The sequence below is a fragment of the Carassius gibelio genome, chromosome B14 (genome assembly GCF_023724105.1).
Source record: "Carassius gibelio isolate Cgi1373 ecotype wild population from Czech Republic chromosome B14, carGib1.2-hapl.c, whole genome shotgun sequence".
NCBI classification, from domain to species: Eukaryota; Metazoa; Chordata; class Actinopteri; order Cypriniformes; family Cyprinidae; genus Carassius; species Carassius gibelio.
In genome coordinates, this window is record NC_068409.1 from 8,187,332 (window position 1) to 8,210,769 (window position 23,438).

At 39.1% G+C, this 23,438-nt stretch overlaps 1 protein-coding gene and 1 long non-coding RNA gene across 2 annotated transcripts in view; one reads left to right on the forward strand and one right to left on the reverse strand.

The window, feature by feature from the left end:
• LOC127971730 (X-linked interleukin-1 receptor accessory protein-like 2) overlaps window positions 1–23,438 on the reverse strand; it is a 201,810-nt gene that overhangs the window by 117,884 nt on the left and 60,488 nt on the right. The gene's annotated exons all lie outside the window — the stretch shown is intronic.
• LOC127971733 (uncharacterized) lies at window positions 9,786–13,847 on the forward strand. Its single transcript, XR_008156904.1, has 3 exons — window positions 9,786–10,181; window positions 10,354–10,423; window positions 13,184–13,847. It is a non-coding gene; the product is annotated as an uncharacterized LOC127971733 (long non-coding RNA).

Sequence of the window (23,438 nt, forward strand, 5' to 3'; positions counted from 1 at the left end):
AGCCGCTCTCAAAGCCTGACTCAGCAGTGAGGTGACCTTCCGTCCCAGAATCCTCCATCAGAACCGTGTGTTTCACCACAGCTTCATCCTCAACACGCCAGACCAATGAACAAAGAGTTTATCTGCAAATCTGACAGTGTTAAACAACAGATACGTTTAGCATTAATATATGTGTGTGTGTGTGTGTGTGTGTCTGAACCTGACTCTGTGGCCCGTCTATCCTCTGCTGGAACATGATGGGTGTGCAAAACGTGTCTTCAAACTCCCCTCAAACCCTCCTAATATCCTCCACCAACATTACAGCAGTTTTAAAACACATGTCTGTCCCAAAATCACCTGGATGTCTCTGCTATTCAAAGATGTGTTCTATTCATTAGCCACTAGTAGCTGTTACTACTGCATGTGGACGAGCTGTCATCCAGCGCATGCGTGTGTTTCCTGGGATCTGCGTGTGATGTCTGTCTGTCAGGAGGACAGGGGTTGGTTGAAGGCAAGGGCAGGATGACAGCAGCTCACGGGCCGTTCTCCTCACACAGCATCTCCAGAGAAAACAACAGTCCCTCAGTCCAGCCCAAATATATCAGACACAACAGTCTATTTGAGCTGAAAAGAATAGCACTGACTTCTCACTGATGCCAAGTTCACACTTCAAAGCCAGTTTATGTGTGGCTGATGATGGCATGACCGAGAGGCGTGTGTGTGTGTGTGTGTGTGTGTGAGGCACAATCCAGCAGCTCTGTGGAAAACTCAGACTTTTCCCCTCTTGACCATCACTGTACTACTGTAAATGACCAGCAAACCTCTGTATGAACACATATACTGCAGCAAAGGGATGGATGGATGAATAATGTGACCTATATGTGTGTGTGTGTGTGTGTGTGTGTGTGTGTGTGTGTGTGTGTGTGTGTGTGTGTAGGGTCAGGATTAGAGTTATGTGTGTGTGTTAAGATGAGTATATGCTATATATCAAATAAAACTAGAAATTCAGATGATACCAGATACCATTTGACATTTATTGTCAAGCTTTCCTTGTGGCATTTTGTATTGACATTTATATTGTGTGTGTGTGTGTGTGTGTGTGTGTGTGTGTTGCCACAATATCCTTGTCTTTGTTGGGAGATTTTTAGGTCACCATGAGAAAACAAGCTTATCAATCGCACAGAACGTAGTTTTAGTGTTTGCCTGTGGTTTTGTGTGAGGGGTAGGTTTGGGAGAAGGGTGATAGAAAGTACAGTCTGTACAGTATAAACTCTAGAGACCAGGAACTCATCTCCGTTCTGCTCCATTTATCCACTGATTGAAGAGAATAATCCTAAATCAGTTATTTGGACATGCTTACATACCAGCTAAATACAGAAAGAGAGGGAAAGATAATCAGCAGTTTAAGATGGGTCTAGTGATATACAGTAGATAGACATGATAAATGTCAAATAAAATGAGAGAGAAAAGCTATCTTTTGGTGCAGCTTGTAAAAGGAGTGTAGAGAATGAAGCAGACGTCAATCCTAATGAGGCTCGTACCTCTGAACACAATCCTGCTGTGTTCTCATATCTCCATTATAATGACACATCACTGTGTACGGCATTGGAAGAGCTGTACTGTGTGTATCAGCAGGGGGAGCTTATTTGTGTCTTCTGTTTGTATTTCACAGCCATCTTCTGCTGTGTTTTCAGCTGTGCAATGATCCAATCACAGGTGCATTTCTACAGATACTGAATCTGATATATACAGACATACAGCACAGTCTGCTCATGTGGCTAATATATCCTCTCCATATGCCCTCAGATGATACCGTATGATTAATGAGATCTGTTTGTGACACATCAGTACATCTCCAGTGTTCAGAACATGGCCTAGGTTATTAAGGAGAGAATAATGCATAGGTTAAACCTTAAAGATGCTGTTCTATCTGTGGACCATAAACTAGGCTTGTTCCTTCCTTACTTCCGTCTTGTGAGGAAACGATAACAAGTTCTGTGTGGAGACACAACCAGAGACCAGCTTGAGCTCTGGAGCCAGCTTCAAGCCCTTCAAGCTTCCTGAGCTCTCGTGTGGAGATCACTCTATATATCATCATGAGTTTACAGTATAATTCAGTGTAATTGAGAAAGAAAAGGGCAGCATCAATAATCGAATGATCTGTCACCTCTCCAGCTCACACTAATGTCATCATGTTGATGTGACACTGTGGAGGAGGCCAGCGCTGACCCAGAAAAACCACCAAAGACCCGGGACTGCTTCAGTTTAATAAATGATGCTGGAATGTTTTTGAGGTGAGCTAAAAGACTCAAGCTTGTTGCCTTTGGTGTGTTTTGCTGGTGACAAGTCTGCAACAGCACTTCACAGACTGCAGCATGAGACAAATGTGGGTCATTATTTGGCTTTAGACAATGCAAATAGGGTTCCAAAAAGATAGAAAACAGTCCCGTTTAGGCCACATGTTAACTCTTTCCCTGCCAGCATTTTTGATTAAAAAGTTGACAGCCAGCGCCAGCATTTTTAAAGATTTTCACCAAAATTTCATGGCCTCCAGAATATTTTGTTGTATGAATATATGAACATGCAATACATCAAAATAAAGAACACACACACACACACACACACACACAAATCTGTTTTATTATTATTATTATTTTTTTCTTCAATGCTAATGTAGGTAGGTTTTCATAAAAAAGCAACACTTTGAGCAAAAAAACAACAACAACATTTTTATCAAATACACATCTGGCTCATATCCAGTGACATCATCCAAGCACAGCTGCAGTAGATGGCTTCCATCAGTTCTCCCAAAACTTGCACAGGCCTTTAACACTTTCTGCATCCACATCTCACTCTCTAACATCAGGCAGTTCTCATTTATAAATGATGTGGTTAGTGTTGATGATTGCATTTTTCATATGCATATGCTCACATATGAGATCACTCATTTCTGTGGCTTCATCACCTGTGTTTTTGATCTAGACTCATTCAGGAGATTCGTAATAGCACTCCCAAGTGTACAATAGTGAGAACGCAGAAATCTGGAAAATTCTGAGTTTGGCAGGGAAAGAGTTAAGTCCAGTGAAAAAACATCAAGCAACACGTTAATGTCAAGATCTGCTGGAATCAGCTGTGAGCGTCTCTTGTGTTCTTCACATTAGGAGTGTTTTTGAGAAGTGTGAACCAACATTAACAGTTGCTGTTCTGTGGTTTAAGGTTGTTTTCTCATAAGATTGTCTCGTAAGAGAAGAGAATGGGATGCTGCGTCAAGCTGTTGCTGCTGTGGGGTGGTTTGTGTGACCACTGTCTGAAGCACTGGGGAGCACACACACACACACACACCAAGCATGTTGTCTTGATAAGCACAGGACCTGAGATCTGACCAAACCTGCTCGCTCTCAAACAAACAACACAGTCATCCCTCAAGACGGAGCGGGAACATGGTATCACGCATCTCTTTGACTTACAGAAAGAGTTAGAAACCATGTCAGATTCTAAGCACACATGCTGATTCACACACTCAGCAGACGAGCAGTTTCCTGTAGAGTACCTGTAGGTGTGCTAGTGCACCACGCAGCGCTAACTGACCTCATGCTAGCCACTGCTCCAGACACCGGTCACACAGGAGCGTTCCCACAGCATCAACACCGGAACAAAGAGCTGAAGCTCACTTCGTATTAAGTCGTATTAATGCAAGCAAGATTTCTGCACTCTAAGCACTATCCTTTGGAAGACTATATGGTGGTGCCAAGCTTTATTAAATTAAAAGAGATGTTATTACATTTACAATTAACTTTTGCTGATGAAAAAAGTAATTGCTTTTCTGAAAATGATTGGATTTCCCAATTTTAAGAATACAGTTGTTATCTTCAAGTCTGTGTTTGCACAGAATGTTATTACAGGGTCATGTACTTTAATGAGGTCTACGAATGGATGAATAAATAAATAAATAAATAAATAAATAACAGGCAAAAGCAGGGGCACGAGTCCCATCTGAAGAGATCACAGAGCAAATAACCAAGTGAAGGTCATGTATCAGCTGTTTATTCATTCAGTAATTCCTTTAGATGAAACTACTGTTAAGCTCAATGTAAAATGTCACTTTTGACCTGAATGATTAAGACTAAATACATAACTGCTTATAATGAGGTGTTTGTGATTTGGCTAATACTGTTCTCTGTGTGAGAGGGCTTTATTTGACACAGTCAGTCAGTCAGGGAATCTGAGGAAAGACAGTGAGCCGCGTCACTGATGCAACTCTTTCTATTGAACCTCTTTAAGAAATGAGTGACTGAGAGAGAGAGAGAGAGAGAGAGAGGGAGAGAGAGAGGGGGAGAGAGAGAGAGAGAGAGAGAGAGAGAGAGAGAGAGGGGGGGGGGGGGGGAGAGGGAGAGAGAGAGAGAGAGAGAGAGAGAGAGAGAGAGAGAGAGAGGGAGAGAGAGAGGGGGAGAGAGAGAGAGAGAGAGAGAGAGAGAGAGGGGGAGAGGGAGAGAGAGAGGGAGAGAGAGAGAGAGAAGGTTCTACGGGTGTCCATCAGAGAACTCCACTTCCTGAATCTGCTGCTCCTCTGACCTGGATCTGAACAGATGGGAAATTCATTCCTTGCTATCTAATCAATCATCTCCCAGATTGGTTATTGATTTCTCTCGTTCAGTGTGAGTCATTAGAGCAGTTCATTCATCCAGAGACAGGACGCTGGCACAGATAGAGTTAAGGCTGTGTGTAATCACGGTGAAGGCAGTGCTGATGTTTGAGATAAAGATGTAGATTGCTGGCTCAGAGGATACTGTTAGAGATGAGCCAGCGACTGAAGCTCATGTGACCTTGAGGAATACGGTTAACCTAAACTCAATCCAGAGAGCCTGTCCTGTCTCTGTAATGGCCTATTAGATGAACAATCTGATGAAAACCTGCACTACATTACTCATTATAAATGCATGTTTGCTGCATTAAGATCAATGCTATGGCTCACTGTCAGAGCACAATATGCACAATCAAATAGCAATTAGCCATGAGTTTTAAACCACTATTTACACCCGCTTTTAACTACAAACACACATTTTACAGTCACATATTCTGATATGAGAATTTATTCTCATCTGTGGTGACAATAGAAATGCTCTCATTAAAACTCGATTGCATAATTTCAGCTGCATTCTAGGAATATACAGTATGTGACCTGCATTTGCTTATCCACACTTCATGTACTTACATAATTATAAACAAATATTTCCTACAAAGTACAAAGATAATGCTGTATTCCAAAAATGAGAAAACAATGCAAGTCTTCTGAGGCCAAGCTATTGCTTATGTAAGGAACAGACCCATTTTTGTCATTGTCTCCATATGGAAATCCCACACACACACACACACACACACTGCAGAAGCAGAACAGCAGCTTTGATGTTAACATCATACTAAAAGATCAGATTTATCTTCACAGATGGGGACAATCTTCACTGATAATAATGATTTTGTGCTGAAGTAAATACTATGTAAAAACAAATGTAATTTCTACATTCAATTATTAAACAATATTACTACAATATTATGTATGCTTGTAGAAATTAAAGTTTGAAATTATAAGCATATTTTACTTGGAATTGTTTATGTTTACAAGAATTCTTTAAGTAGCTATCAAAGTTATGATCCCATTTTTCCCATCATGCACTGGGGCATGAATAGTTAAAAAGGTTAAAATGTTCCCTGTTTTCGAGTTGTTTTTACGTTAGGTTTAGCAGCTTACTGTTTTGTGATATCTGGAGTTCATTTTCTACTCAAAATGACCCGTTTATACTCAAACTCTCTCCACTGATTGTGTATGCTGTACCAAGCATTGAGCTCATTTGGGTAATAATAATATTGAGTGGACATATTCTCTTTGAAGGACAATACGCTGTCTACTTGCTTACTGACATGTTTGCAAGTGACCCACATGCTTTAATAGCGCGGATGTTTTCCAGAGCTTCCTTGTTAAAATAAATAGTATGAACTATAGTAAAATGGAAATGTACTAGAGCAGGGGTGTCAAACTCAATTCCTGGAGGGCCGGAGCCCTGCACAGTTTAGATTCAACCCTAATTAAAAACATCTGATCCAACTAATTAAGTTGTTCATGCTTATTTGAAAGAAGCAGGGTAAGAACAAAGCTCTGCAGGGCTCTGGTCCTCCAGGAATCGAGTTTAAAACCCCTGTACTACAGTATTGGGTTTAACTAAATAAATAAGTAGATATTACTCATCAAACTCCAACTGGCCATGTTACATTTACTTCATTTAGTTACGTTTATTTTATTTTATTAAATACTTAATTTTTACCTAAAATGTATGTGTGCAAAACACTGTTGTAGTTGTTTTCAGTGTGATCAGGATGTTTCGGGAACAGTGCACCTAAAGCTGAGCTCTCTCCTGGTTTCATCTCTCGTGTCTATAGCTTCTGCACAGACACACAAACGGGTTCATTAGGCTTCACCAGTGATAACAATTATAACAAAGATAACAATTATTTCAATCATAAAAATGGCAAATGAAAACAAATATATAGGGCTGTAAGGTGAAACTAAATAAACTTGAAAAGGCTGTGATATGTCTGTGAGTGGTTTGGTTCGCAGTAAATGCTGCTGCGCACAAACTCCATCTCTGCTGCTCATCACAGAAGATAATGTGAATCAGAAACACTTTATTTTCAAATTCTCATAAATTACAACATTTTTGTGCATATAGGATTAGTAATGAGAAGTGTTTATAAACCTGTTGTCAACTGAACAGTCAGTCTAACAGTCCCTCAGTCATTTAACACAGTAACACTAGTCTAGATGTCACTTATTAATTATAACATAATGGCTGTAGTACTCATAAAGCACATATTAATGCAGTTTTTTGCATGACAATCCACCCCATACCTAATCTTAACTACTACCTTACTAACTATTAATATACAGCAAATGAGGAGTTTATTGAGCCAAAAAGTCATAGTTAATAGTAGTAGTAACAATAACTTACATCAGAAAATGAAAGACATCAGAAAGTAGACATGCTTCATAACTTAAGTTATTTCTGATTATTTTCAAGCAAGATGACCATCATGACCATGAGTTTTGATTCATTATAGTGTTAGGCTTGTATTACAGTATTTGTTGTTTATTTTACTGAATTCTGATATTAATCCCATAAATACAGCTCATGTTTAATAATTCCTAAACAATTCCATACAGAATACATGCAGAAATATATACAGTGTTCAGTCAACCACCTGTGATGATAACTACATGTTGCTTATTCTGTGCAAACTAAAGAAAAAACATAAAAGTAATGACTACTGAGCAGAAATGATTTCCTAAAGTTCACTACAGTAATTTTCCATCTTGACATGATCTGAAGCATGATTACATGTCTAGAGACTGTAATGGCATGATGTACCCATGTGAAATACACCTGCGGCCGTCTGGAGAGAGAATGACAGAGACTGAGCCCTAGCAACCATCTCACAACACCCTAGCAACACACACTTCCTCCACAACATTGCTAAATAATTTGATTACTTGGGGTCTTTGTCTCCACAAACAGGTTGAGTATATATTTAAGGCACTGCTCAGAGAAATAATCTAGAAACGTATGTACGGTTTGGCCTGATGGATAAACAGTGAAGGACATCTTGATTTCTCCTCTCAATAACTGTCCTGCCGGAGCGAGACTATATTTAGCCAGGACAACCTACATCTTGGATTTGATCATGCTATTCATTTGAAGGTGATGTTATGAAACGAAGGCTGTGAAACATGCCAGTACTGTGTGGAAAAGAGGACATTGGTCCAAGCAGAAGGCAGATTTTAGAGAGCCGCCCGTGATGTTTCTGGTCCTGATTCACCGCTGTAGTACTTCAGAGGAAATCACACTAACAAGCAACACTTTCCTGTACCTCCACCCACCACACACATGCAGTGAGATTCATCAGACGATAGAAGCATCTCGTCAGCGGTTAACTGAAGAGTCAGCGGGACATGCTTCTCTTACAGCCGTCTGAATGACAGTGACACTGAGCGCTGGTGTTGATCCGAAATCTCTCTTCAGGTGTTTTCCAAAGTGCTTGTGTGTGGGATACAGCTGATGGGTTTGAATACTTCCTCTTGTCCCACTTTAAAATGCTCCTATCAGAGATCATTCTGCCATTTTCTGCTCCTTCCAACCCTGTACGGCTTTCATTCTTCTGGGAGATATTTTGAGAAATGTCAATGGAAATCAACAGGCTCCAGTGTTGTTGGGTTCCCAGTTTTCTTTAAAATGTCTTCTTTTGGTTAGTTTTTCAACAGAAGACAGAAACCCGCACAGCTTTGGGATGGCATGGGGAGTGATGATGATGATTTGGTCTTCCAAACGGGATATTCAGGGAACTCCAGAGTGTTTGAGTTGATGAAGAGCTAAAGATTCAATTGTAAGGCTGTTCAATTCATCAAAACAATAAATTAAAATCACAGTATTGCTTAGTGTGATTACAGGTCTGGCTGCATCTTTCCACCAGAACATTAGTAGTGTTCAGATGTTATGAATGTTATGTGGACTGAGATACTAACACAATAAAAAACAATAAAATAAAATAAACTGAGTCCACTTTAAAGTCAAGCTAACAGTGCAGAGACTGTTCAGTTTAATCAATGAAAGACGTTTTAAAGAGATCTGTTTGGTTATTGTAAAAATTGAACTTTAAATAAATAGATAAATAAATTACTAAAAGTAGTTATATTTTGCTTGTGTATGTCAGAGGAACCCAGGGATCTGTCCTAGCATTCATCCATTAGCTACTGCTCTGGCAATGTTCCACGGAAATAAAACAACTCATTTAAAACCAAATAAAAGTAGTCCACTCCAAAGTACACACACTCAAAAAAATGATTTTTGCTCTTTGTTCAATTTAATTAATTAACATGAGCACATACAACATAACTCTTTGTAAAAATGGTGTCAACTTAATTATATTTAACAGAAACAATGTAATTTTCAAAAAATTAGGTTTACAAATTTTTTTTAAATTGAGTCAACAAGAATATTTTTTGTTCATCTTAACCGGATGCACGTCATCAACGGAAACGGATGCAGATGGATTGCTCAGCAGCTAACATGTGAGTTGGGTAAGTGGCCTTTTTTTCTTGTCTATCACCGTCCATCTAATTTTATTTAATTAACAAACTAATTAAAATATGCTTTCTTAATATCTTGTTGCATACCAGAAAGTTATTTTTCTATAAGCACTGTATGAATATAGCTCTTAAGTGTGTCATTTGTAGCTGATGTTAGGTTTCTGGATTCAGCACGTGGTGCAGACTTTCTTTTTTTCCTAAAAGTATCAAATAACGTTAAAATGAAGAATCGCGGAACAAGAGAGAACAGAACACCCTTCAGTACCATGAATTAATGTATAAAACCAGGGCCATAAGACACGACTGATAATTAGAAATTGCCAAATTGTCCCCTAGGATTTTAAATTCTTACTCTGCATTCAGCTGTTGTTAGGGTGACAAAGTTTCAAATTTATATTTTAGGTCTTCCTCATCTATAATTTATAATTTATTGCTCGTCATTGTTAAAACGATTGAGATGCCAATCAAAGCGCACAGCAGCCAATCGAAGGCTTTATATTAGTCACGCTTGTTAAAGTCACGTGATCTTGACTGAATTCACCGCGTTCACGGAGTCTCTCGTCTTAAACAACAAATAATGTTTTAGCGACGCAAGTATTACATTTCGCTGCTTCAGTAATTGTAAGTGGAGTTTTTGCATTTCTTCTGCTAGCTAGGTTATGATCATGGACCGACATTATGTCTGTGTAGTCAGCTAATAACGTTTTGTTTCTCCAAGCGCTTGTATGTGTAAGTTAATGTTATTCTGTTACTTGCGATTAATATATCAAGAGGAATAATCGAAAATGATTTCTGTCATAAATAAGTTGTCACCCTGACCCTGTACTAAATATTTTGTTTTCTTTGTAGCATTTTAACCTTTTTTGTCTTTGCTGAATTGCCCATAAACAAGACCTCTGTAACTTATGTCTTCAGATAAATGAATTTCATCGGATCACAACCCTTCCTTTACACTCCAAAATTCATGTCCAAACTGGATCTGTTCTCTGATGATCTGCTAAAAGTGTTTACCAAAAATGGTGGAGTGTTTAGAAAAAAGATTCAAGATGTGATGCTGCCAATGTCTCAGGTAGTATTTTTATTTTTTTCAGTTTTTTTATAAATTGCTTTTTAATACAAGCTATTGATATAGTGCTCTGTAATTCATAATGGCTCAGAGATGTGTATTGGAGGGTGTCATGTATGAATATCAGAAACTTGAAAAAATGTTTTGTCTGTTTTCTTATAATGCCACCATGGAGACCAAGCAAGAGTGCATTCTCAAGGGGCTATGCATCTACCTGAATGAAGATGAATATGATGGAGTATTTGGTGAGTTCTTTTTCGTTACAAACAGTTATCAAAAGTAATAACAAACTTGACCTTGCAAAAGACGTGACATGAACTGTGCCTAAAATTTTTTCAATTTAAAAGCAGAGACACTTTCTTTTATATATATATATATATATATATATATATATATATATATATATATATATATATATATATATAAATATATATATATACGTTTGTATGTTTAAATATCAAAAGACATACCCCATCAAAACTGCTGATGGGTAAAGAGTTAATGTACATTTTTTAATTTTAAAATATTGAGTAAATTGTAAAGCTCAGATATGAATTAAATGACTGATGCTAACTTCTCTTTAAACCTTTGTACTCCACACAGCCACTGGTTTAGGTTTACGTGATATCATCCTGTTTGATAAGCACAGTTCTTAATAGTCAATTCGATTCACCTTTATTTAAATAGCACTTTTCACAATACACATTGTCAAAGCAGCATAATTAAACAGGAAAATAGTTTGTCGGTAATGCAAGAGGACAATAACAAACAGACAGTTTTTGTTTTGTTTTTTAAGAAAAAGTCAGTTCATTGATTATTCAGTGATGTCATCATCCAGTTCAACTCTCTTCCAATAGTGTCTATGCAATCAGTCAAGCATCCCTATTCCCCAAAGGTGGCAGTGGCAAGGAACCAAAACTTAAAGGGATGGTTCACTTTCAAATTAAATTTTGGTATGTTTTAGCTTACCTCAAGGACTTCCAAGATGTAGGTGTCTTTGTTTCCGCAGTATTTCCCATTTTGATATTTTTAGGTCAAACTGTTCTTGTCTGTGACTAATATAATGGAGGTCTATGGTCACCACCTCAAAGAGCATGAACAGAGAAGTCCAAATTAAACAATTCCCACCGTAAGTACACATTGATGACCTAAGACACGAAACGAGCGGTTTGTGTAAGAAACCAAACAGTATTTATATCGTTTTTACCTTTTGTACACAACCACGTCCAACTGATGTGAGGGCATGAGTACTTCCTGTTGTGTGACGTGTGCACGCTCTGGCTTAGTCTGCGCAAGCACGGAAAGCACACTCATGGTTTACACTTACTGTCTATGGTTTACACAGAGATTTCTGAAGTGTTACCTTACACTGTGAAGATTTAAACATATTTATACGTACAGGAAATTGCAATGGAAGATGATTTCAATACATCAACAGACAACGTTGAATTTGTCACAGCCATATTTAAACCAGAATACACAGATAAAGTACTCCGGAGCGATCATGGAAGCATCCGCTGCGGCAGCACGTCTTCAAGCCTCAGAGAGACAGAGATCTCTTAAAAATTGGTGGTGTTTTAGTAGCAAGTGTTGTGAGATGCCGACAGAAGTGGAGAGCGTATGTTGTCACGAATGGAACAACTACAAGACGACGAGGACATTGACTGTATCGCATCACACCTGCCTGACTGAAGATCCTGAGTTTTCTCCGCTGTTGGGCCGCAGCGTTTTGCACATTGTGTTTAGTTTGCCATGTATAAACTGGAGGCGACGTCCAATGCCAGAGGGACCCAATGGCACGCTGTCAATAGAGTGAGTAATGTGTTGTTTATTATAATTGCAACGATTATAGGGTGCATTATAAACAAATTAATAATTACAGTTACTGCATTATATTTCAGACAATGCAGATTGGTGGTGTATTGTGTGGTAAACCATAAACAATGAGTGATGTACACACGCGAGAGATGGCTTCCGGCGCTTTCCGCGCTTGCGCAGACTAAGCCAGAGCGCATGCGCACGTCACGTCAGGAAGTACTCGTGCACTCAGATCAGTTGGACGTGGTTGTGTACAGGAGATAAAACCAAAATAAACGGTTCATTTTCTTACATAAACCGTTTGTTTCGTGTCTTAGGTCATCAATGTGTACTTACGGTGGGAATTGTTTAATTCGGACTTCTCTGTGCATGCTCTTTGAGGTGGTGACCATAGACCTCCATTATATTAGTCACAGACAAGAACAGTTTGACCTAAAAATATCAAAATGTAAACTACTACGGAAACAAAAAACACCTACATCTTGGATGCCCTTGAGGTAAGCTAAAACATACCTAAATTTAATTTGAAAGTGAACCATCCCTTTAATTAGTGACAGAAATGAAAAATAAACTTTGGGAGAAAGTTTACTTAATCTGGGTGCCAGTTCTCCTCTGGCCTGATGAAAACAGCAGTTTAATTCCAGGCTTCACGGGTTCAAAATACAAAATATGATAAAATGACTTTTGCTTCGTATGGCTGCAAGACAACAACAACAAAAAATCATAACTGTTGGCAATACATTTCAAGTTCTTATGTTTTAAATCAATGGAGGAACAGTAATGTATTGTTCATTGTTTGTTCATGTTACTTAATGAATTAACTAACATTAACTAATGGACATCATTCTAAAGTGTTACCGAAGTATCAATGGCTCTTGAGAATATCTGGTATTTTATAAATGTAATTTGTTAATGTCATTTAAATTAATTAAAAATTTCAAACAGTCACTGAGTGATAGTTAGAGATTTTAAGGAAGCATAATTATTCATTGTTGTGATATTGACAAAGGCACTGTATTATTTTACATTATAAAGTGGAAAACAGTCTGCCAAAGGTGTTGAGTTGGGTTGTGATCTGGTGACCGAACGCCATAGCATTGTTTTTAGATGGCTCGTGAATGTATGAATGTGCTGTGGAAGTAGAGTTGTTCATTAAAAATAACTGTTTTTTTTGTTTTTTTTTAAAGGATGATGACCCTGCAAGAACCGAAGCGGACATAAAGAAGACCTTTTAGGGATTCTGTGATGTAAAGCATGAATTTGCTGATGCAACAGAAGACCCCGAAGATATCTGCATTGTGCTGGAAGATGTGGAGGTGCTTTCTGGTTTAGGTAATGTAGCATTGGCTGCAGCCATGCTACTTGGACTAATATACTCTTTAAATCTTACTCATCCACAGGAGATCCACTACACTTTTAAGGTGCTCCAAAAAATGATTCTCGAGCTGAACTTGTGTAAATTGTCTGCCAAAGCACAGGCACAGAAAACAAAGCTCTTCACTTAGGTGTGCTGTGTTTGAGGATCCCTTTGTGAATGCTGTTTTATTTCTTTGTATGCTCATGTGATTTTGTTGTATCTGAATTTTTGCATGATGAGCAGAGGTGATTACGTCTCTCAATCACATTTAATATCATGTTTAAGAAAACAAAATAAAATAACATTTTGTTATATTCTTATATGCTCATGTTTTATTTGAATTGTCATTTTTGTAACTTAATGAGCATGTTTAATTGCCATATTTGCAGTTTTAAGCAAGAAGACACTCAAGGTTAAATGTGCTCATGTTTTAAATACAGATTTTTACTAAATGGATTGACTTTTAACATATTGACTTTCTTCACAGTAGACTGTAGGTATACAGTAAAAAGGTTTTAATGTAATAGAACACAATTATTTCACTTTCATTTGGAAGTAACTGTAGAATCAAGTTAGAAAAGTGAAATGATTTAAATTGTTTCTAGTATGCAGTACAAAAATGTTTGTAGTTGACATTGCATTGTTAGATATAGTAGACATGACCAAATTGAATGTAGTTAACATGGCATTATTTTATATAGTAGGCATGACAAAATTCAGAGTAGTTAACCTGACACAACTTTCTCTATTAGGCATGGCCAAACTTTATCTAGTAGAATGGACCAATTTTCTTCTTGTTGTCTTGACTAAAATAATTTAAGTTTACACAACAAGATTACAACAAATAATTTCAAACTAATTCAATATTGTTTGGAAAATGTAATTCAATTTCGTGGAAAAGTTTACTCAAATTTTTTTAAGTTCATTCAACAACTTTTTTTTTTGAGTGCAGAGGCTTGTGCCAAATGTGCTGCTTTCTGTGACACCAAGCCACAGACGCCCACTGAAGCACACCTCAGCCCAGAGAAACGCTGGGTTAAAAGCCTCAGACTTCAACATTCGTGAGGTTTATTCATCGTGTAAAGCATGTGTTCGAGCTGCAGGAACATTCAGAGGAGCAAACGCCTCCGAGCAGTGAAGAAAGAAACACGACATGACAACCTCGCTTTATTACAAACACGAAGTAGAAAAGCAGCAGAAGATGAGCCTTCACATGGTGACCACATCCATTACCTTCAGCCTCTTTAGTGTTTAGTCTGTAATACTGTCAGGAATTAGGACACTACGTGTGTTTTATTAAGCTATGAGTGCTATATTGTGAAGATTGTTACTTCTGAAGACAATCATGAGGCAGAAAAGCAGCACTGTGACTATATTCACAATATAACAGTCTTGAATGCCTTCTTATTACAATTGTCACAGACAAATATTTTCATTAAAAAAAAATTATTCCTTAAATAACCTCCTTCCTCTAGAAGATATAATCTCTTCAGGACACACACTCTATAACACCCTTAGTCTGCTGCTTCGTCTTGCTCTCAGACAACAGTGATTTTGGCATATTAAGAAGACACTAATACAGTGTGATACACGTACAAGTGCATCTCAATAAATTTGAATGCTTCATTAGACCAAATTATTATTTTATTTTTAAATTAGTGAATTGTTATCCTTCTGGAAAGTATGTTCATTTACTGTACATGTACTCAATACTTGGTAGGGGCTCCTATTTATTAATTTCTGTCTCAGTTCGGCGTGTCATGGAGGTGACCAGTTTGTGGTCTGGAAGACCAGGTTTCTTTGACAGTGGTCTTCAGATCATCTGCATTGTTTGGTCTCTTGTTTCTCATCTTCCTCTTGACAATAGCCCACAGATTATCTCTGGGGTTCAGGTCTGGTGACCAACACCATGGTCATTTAACCAACTTTTGGTGTTTTTGTCAGTGTGGGCAGGTGCCAAATCCTGCTGGAAAATGAAATCTTCAAAAAGCTGGTCAGCAGAAGGAAGCATGAAGTGCTCCAAAGTTTCTTGATAAACAGGTTCAGTGACTTTGGTTTTCCAAAAACACAATGGAGCAACACCAGCAGATGACATTGCCCCCAAATCATCACAGGCTGTGGAAACTTAACACTGGACTTCAAGCAACTTCCTCCAGACTCCAGGACCTTGGTTTCCAAATAAAATACAAAACTTGCTCTCGTCTGAAAAGAGGACTCTGGACCACTGAGCAACAGTCCAGTTCTTCTCCTGAGCCCAGGTAAGACGCCTCTGATGTTGTCTGTGGTTCAGTAAATCTCTTGACTCGTCTGTGTGTGGTGCTCTTGACCTCTTGACCCCAGCCTCAGTCCATTCCTTGTGAAGTTCACTCATATTCTTGAATACAGTTTGCTTGACAATCCTCATAAGGCTGTGGTTCTCTCGGTTGGTTGTGCATCTTTTTCTTCCACACTTTCTCCTTCCAGTCAACTTTCTGTTAACATGCTTGGATACAGCACTCTGTGAACAGCCAGCTTCTTTGGTAATGAATGTTTGTGTCTTACTCTCCTTGTGAAGGGTGTCAATGATTGTCTTATGTACGACTGTCAGATCAGCAGTCTTCCCCGTGATTGTGTAGACTAGTGAACAAACTGAGAGACTGTTTGAAGGCTCAGGAAACCATTACAGGTGTTTTGAGTTGATTAGCTGATTGGCATGTCAACATATTCTAATTTGTTGAGAGTGAATTGGTGGGTTTTTGTTAAATGTGAGCCAAAATCATCACAATTAAAAGAACCAAAGACATAAACTTCTTCAGTCTGTGTGCATTGAATGTATTTAATACACAAGTTTCACAATTTGAGTTGAATTACTGAAATAAATGAACTTTTCCACAACATTCTTATTTAATGAGATGCACTTGTATATTATTCTGTTAGTCTCTAAAGTAAAATGTGAATGAGGACTGTGTTCTGTGTAATTTGGAAGCGTCTGTGTTATTTGCAAACAGATCTCTGTCACCCGTCTGCAGTGATGAGCTGAGGAACTAACCTTGGCTCTGTTGGGGGCGAGTGAAGTGCAGGCTCAGCACACCGCTGACAGCCATCAATTGAGAAAGAGCTGATGGGAAGAGATAGGCCGGGCGAATGGAGTCTGAGCTGCAGAGACATCTCTGACACAAATGTTCTGCGTCAGGCCCCCTGCGCCATCAGCTCAGCCAAATCAGAGGAGAGCCAGATACATGTCTCTCCAGCTCTTCCTCTGGGCGCAGTGTAGAAGAGGAAAATATCAGCCAGCCTCCCCAAACATCACCTCACTAATGTTTTGACATCGTGAAATTATTTGTGTGATGGTTGAGCACATTTTGTATTTGCATCTTTTTACTCGGTGGCAATTATTATTAGAATCTCCTAAAGCTACTTACTGTACGACAATAAATGTAAACGCAAATGCATTATAGCAATGGGAATGTTACAAACCATTGCAAAAATAATGGCACAAATAATGTTTCTTTCTTTTAATACTGGCTGTGATAGATTATAAGAAAGAGTCGCTGCACCTACTCCTGTTGAATCTCAATATTAGAACTTGTGAACATCCTCAAAGCGTGTTATTTCCAAGTTAAATCTGTGGTGAAATAAAAGCCCCAGAACCGATGTCTGAGGTTTGTCTTACAGTATCTGTGCACTGTGCTTCATTTGGCTCTCTCTTCACACACTTGTGTTTCTAGACTATCATCTCCTGCATCTTGAATATTAGCTCATTATGATTTTTCACATCCCTGTCCACGCTTCATTTAGATGTTGACTATTTTCATACGAACAGCGAGTTTGGATAGATAGAACCTTGCGAATGTGGCTGGTTATATAATCTATAATACATGAAGACTCTTGAGGATGACACATCTAAAGTGAAACTGACAAACTTCCTTCATCTTAATGCCATCTGTCTGTGTCAGAGCCAAAGCCTCATTTAGTTTTGGCCTGTGGACAAGCAAGAACCGAGGGCATGGATTCTATTTAAAAAGAAATAAGTGGAAAGCCATTAAAACATGTACTGAAAATAATGTCACAATGCAACAAATAATCCAAAAACAGGCTTGATTTTTTTCAGGCAAAGGTGAATTTCTTTCAGAAAGTATTTCAGGGTTGAATAACCAGCAGTGCATCTTTGACCTTTCATGACGCTCAGACCCTCAGTATTAAAGGATGACCTCCAAAACGAGTGAACAGAAGGAGGGTATTAGACCCCAGCGGTGTGTTGTGTGGTGCAGATAACTTCCAGAAGCCCTCAGACGCTGGTGTGCCGTGGTGACTCACTGGTATTTGTGCTGCGTTTTGATAGGCTAAAACTGTTTGCCCCCACAGCACAGTGACTGATGGAGTTCTCAAGCGTAGGTGACAACAGATTCAGATGTCAATAAATCCTGCCTTGAGGGGGGGTCTCGTCTTGTGTTCAGGCATTCAGAGGAATCTCTCCAGATACACTGACTACACAGGCTCTGTCAATCCTTCCCATTCTTTTCATGGCCTGCCAAGCACAGAGCCTTCCTCCACTCAATGGATCAGCCTCTCTCATCCTCTCGCTCACTCCATATGGCATGAGATGTGGAAAATGAGTGCTGGCAGACTCAAAATGCTTGTCAGTCGAGATGGTCAAAATGGAGATGTTTGTTTGTTCATCAGGAGCAGAATATTAGGCTCTGGACTCTGCTTGTGTCTATTGCAACACAGACTCAATGGAACAGCATGCCTCCACCCACATTTCTGCAAAAATGAACACTAAAACATCAATGCTTTTTTTTCATACAAATTATGATTACAGAGGGCAGAATTCATGTATATTTTCATGGTTCCTCACATGAATACTGTTATGAGCTATAAATACGTTTACCGTACTGCAAGGTTTGTCAACGAATGCATTTTGATGTTTGCATCACACAACCATCTTCACACGTGTGACCTCTGTGACGTTGTAAACTTGCTCGTGACATGGATAGCGCTGCACCTCGTCCTGAGGAGTCTGCATGAGCAGATGAGTCACGAGTCTCGGTTTAGTCTCAAACTCCAGCTCCCCGCAGAGGTCTAGCACATCAGATGCACGGATGCACCATTGTCCACACTGTCCAGTTTCCTGAAGCTGTGATGTGGAGTGTGACAGAGAGAGAGATGGACAGCAGCAGGGTGATATGGGGGTGGGAAGACAGGGACAGAGCCAAAGGCAGACATTAGAAAGCCTCCTCTGAACCCAATTAAAGGCAAACCACACTGTGCTCTGCCAACCTGCGTGAGTGTCCCTGAGCAATATCTCACTCGCCCGGCCCAACGCTCTGATAAAATCACTCTGATGAGCCTCGTTCTGCACTAAATCATATGCAGCTCTCATCTCAAATCACGCTGGCTGGATGTAGTTTATGAAATTGGGCAAACTCTTTTAACACAAAGGATCAGCTTCCACGTAGCTAGGACTTTAAACTGTAGTCTTCTTCTGTGAGTGAGTGAAACCCTGCTGAGAGCTGCCCTCAAATCAGCAATTATTATCAATTATCATTATTACAAGCAAATGATATCTATGTTCCCTTCTAAAGAACATTTCCATTTAGTATTGCTGTCTTAATTAAAGAATATTACCAAAACAAATAATGCATTGCATATTTGTCATATGTTAACTCCGAAGACTGGAGGTGATCCAGGAGTTGTTGGTTCATCAGTGTTCTCCTGTAGATCTGTGACCCTTCACCCGCTGACAACACAAGGTTTTCCTCTGGTGTTCCTCATCTGAAGATCACACAGGAGAGCTTAGGATCACGTGTCTGGCATCTGAGGCTTTGGTGGAGCCTGAAAACCATTCTGAAGTAAAGATGAGTTCCCCAGCCCCTGAACTACATGCAGAACCCAGGATTACACTGGTGTTTGCAGAAAACATTCCTCAAAAACAGACTTCTGCTCTGTATGAGGTGCATCATTGATCCCCATTCATAGTTCTTCTCTCTATTCTGCACATATTTATGCCATCATTTTTTTTTTAACCACTGTTAATATTGAAAATATATTAAAATAATCCTGTGGCTCAGTGGTAGAGCATTACATTAGTGGCACAAAAGGTTGTGGGTTCAATTCCCAGGAAACACACATACTGGTAAAAAAAAACAACAAAAAAAAAAAAACTTTGGATAAAAGTGTCTGCTAAATGTACAATCATATTCTCTTTGAATTACATAACTTGTTAAAAAAAAAAAGGTTTGTAAAGTATTAAAACAATTAATTTCAAAGATTTGATTTTACTGTATATAATGCAGTTCTTCAAGACAATCAAAAATATATTGTGGGTTTGCTGTGTGTGATCCTGCACTTCAGTCATCACACTTACACGACATCTTTCAGATGAATAGGAATGCATAGGGGAACACAAACACTGATCATTAGGCAAAATCATTATGTGTGAGTGTTTGAGTGAGTGTTTGTGTGTGTGTGTGTGTGTGTGTGTGTGTTTGAGTGTCTGTGAGTGTGTGTGTGTTTGTGTGCGCGTGTGTGTTTGAGTGTGTGTGTGTGTGTGTGTGAATGGACCATTCATCTGTGATTTGTTTTCTGCTTGGGTCTTCATATGATTAACTTTTGTTAGTCAAATCCAGATCAGTGGAGCTCGTCAGCAGGACAGGGTCCAGACACACACATGGTTTAATAAACCCACACGCCTCCAGCTTCAAGCCCTGACCGCAAACCGTCATCCCTGGAGTGAAGTGAAGACCTTGAAACTCTAATCGAATTCCTTTCCATGCTGTTTCTTTTAATTATAGTGCAGATGCTGACCTAATGTGAAAGGTTGCTCTGTTTAACGGGGAACTGTGATTGGGACAGACAGCGCTGCACAGGTGTATGATCACAAACACACTGAGAACAGAGATGCACTGTAACCTGATTCTCTCGCTTCATCTTTGCAGTCAAACACAACTCTTTTGATGTTTTGATGAAACACTTATGTAAGGAGTGGGTGATTATATTGCTGGAGATTAAACACATTTGTTAGTTTAATTGACAGCAGCTACAAAGGCATCGGTCACGGTCTTGTATTATAATGATCAATTATATAGAGTGCTCTGAGGGCAGACTGATCTGTTCTCACCAGAGCACACTGTTGGCCATGCAAATACACATGCCCTGCGCTACAGAACATCTGCACACATCTCTGCAAATGCCATGATTTTCAGATTTAAAAACAGCAATCAAAGTGAAGTCTTTGTATGTTACAAGCATAAGAGACCTATAAGGAGGAAAAAAAGAACAGAAAGCCCTAAGATGAACTTGTTGCATATGTGTGCACACCCTTCTGTAATGATCACACCAATCACAGCCATCCAGTCATCATTCGATGGATGCTGGTTAACCTGAATAAAAACCAGCCATTTCTGGAGGATTTTCTAAACATCTTCTTTCTGAACCCCACAGAGGATGTGGGGAATCTCATCATAATGAGTTAGCAGTCAGCAGAAGGGTACAAATGTCTTTCCAAAACATTGCATGTGCCACGGGATCCTGTGAAGGCCATGGTCAACAACAATGACATCCCAAAGTACAGGGTGTCTGTCCAAAACTGATGTAAAAACAAGAGTGAAATGGATCAGGGACGCTGCTGAGAGACTTGCACTGACACGAGAGGAGCAGCAGGAATATCTGACACTTTCTGCTCATTTGACATCTGTCATGAGACAATAATATGCTGTTTTCCTCATATGTCTGGACTGTGAGGAGGCGGCTAGACGGAAGCCATCACTCACACACACACACACACACACACACACACACACACACACACACACACACACACCGTGAACACACACCCAGAGCAGTGGGCAGCTATAGATCCAGCTATACAGTCTACTGATACTCTAATGAATTAAATGCAAATTAATGAGAGTTAGTTGACATGTAACTTACAGTCTAATATACAACAATTGTAACCCAGCATGAAAATAACTTATAAATAAATAATGTAAAAATGTATATATAAATAAATAAGATAACAAACACACTCAAGAAAGGAATGACTTGAGAAGAAGAAAGTGAGCAATGTTTTTGAATGGCTCAATCAGCAGGACTCTCTAGAAGCAAAAGGTGTTTCTACCTGTTACAATCAGAACCCAGAGAAACACAGGAGACGAGAGATCCAAACGCAGTGTAATCCAAATACAGGATCCAACAAGCAGAGGGTCAAAAACAAAAATCCATCCAAAACAAACAAACAAACAGGGAAAGGAACAGGAACAGGAATTGGAACTAGAAACTTGTAAGGCGAGGAAACTGGGTGACGGAAAGAAAGGACTTCATGAAAACAAACAGAAACAGACCGGTTAATATAGGCAGGGTAATGACTATCAAGTGAAGACACCTGAGTGCAGTTAACAGGAGTGCAATTAGTGTGATGAAGGGGCAGGGCTTTGTGGGAATTGTAGTGCCTGAGGTGAGGTGCCTATGGGGAAGTGAGACCACTAGTGGAGACTCAGGGAAACAGAGACCAGACAAGCGTGACACTACCAAGTATTAGTTAAGACATGCACACACTTGTGCAAAAAGATATGTATACACACACACACACACACACACACAATACACTTCAAGTTTGCTAATAGTTAATAGTTATGAAAGTTGTTGTTAGTTCAGATGTGGATTATGGGATCTTAAATAATGTCATGCAGAATAAGGCATTGATATGTGCTTTATAAGTGCTACTAAACAACCAACATGCCTATAATATCCAGGCTAATAAGCAACTAGTAAGCCAGTGCCGGCTGTGTTAAAGTGTGTGTGTTGGTCAGGTGTCCGGTGTGAGGTCAGATCGAGCCTGGCTGCTGACAGACCTGATGTCAGAAGCATTGCTAATCACCTGGACGTTTATCAACCCACAGTTAGACGTGTATCAGGTGGATCCTGCAGGAAGAGGACCGGTGTGTTTCTGTATCTGTTTTGGGTCTGATTTAAGATGGCTGCTCCCCTCTTCTTCACTGTGGATGTGGTGTTTTGTGTGGGCAGTGCTAGATCTGCAGCACACATATCTCTCTCTGAATTGTGGCTAACCTGATCTGACCACATAATCGCTTCCCACATCACGACTGAGTCATTATTATGCTTTTGGCAAACTTCAAACATGTTTTCATATGGTTCTTTTTGCACAATGGCATCTTTTGTGTCACTCTCTCCTTCAAGTCAGTATCACACCACATTCTTCATATAGTTGACCTGGGTAACATGCATCTGTTTCACTTAAAGAGTCATGCAACATAACAGAACATGTTTGTGTTCTACATCATAGAGGGTAATGTTAACCTCCATTTAATGTCTGCAGGTTATTTATTTCTTTATTTTTTCATCTTCCTGCATTAAAATCCTCATTGTGTCACATCATGTAACATTTAGATGTGATATATTGTGATGACACAACAGTGTGATTATATAGCCTATATGTTACTGTTAATGCAGACAGCAGTCATTTATGTGTGCATTAAAGTATAGCTACAGTATCACAGTATATGTGTATTAAAGCAGCTTTTGTAAACTCACAGTACGTAAGATCATCTGTGTGTTGGTTTATTGTGTTTGTGGGAACCTGTGATGCTTTCACATCAATGAGAGCCACATGAATCAGAAGCCACAGCTGGATAGTTGGTTTCATCTCGTCTTCTCCCCTCCTTCTCCTAGCATTTCTCTGAAAGTGTGCTGAGAATTAAACAGCACTGAGATAGGAGGGTTAATGACTCATTTCAAAGAAGCTTTCCTTTTCACAACCTGAATGATATTATGGGGTAATCCAGAAAAAGGAAAATGTCAAAGTAATTTTAATAATTGACTGGCAGAATCCAATCATACATGCAGCCAGCGTTGGTTTTCAGTGGGGTTTATTTCAGAAATCTGCAGCAAATCAGATCTGTTTACATATGGATGACACCATACATTTTTAATGATAGTCTGAAATTATGATATACTATAATGTAGTAATGGATTACTTACTTTATTATATAATTACAGTACAGTGTTTCCTAATTTCGGACAGAAGGTAAGACAGTAATTGTACAGTTCACAGCTGTGAGAAGATGCCACCTGAAAACTAAACAGAT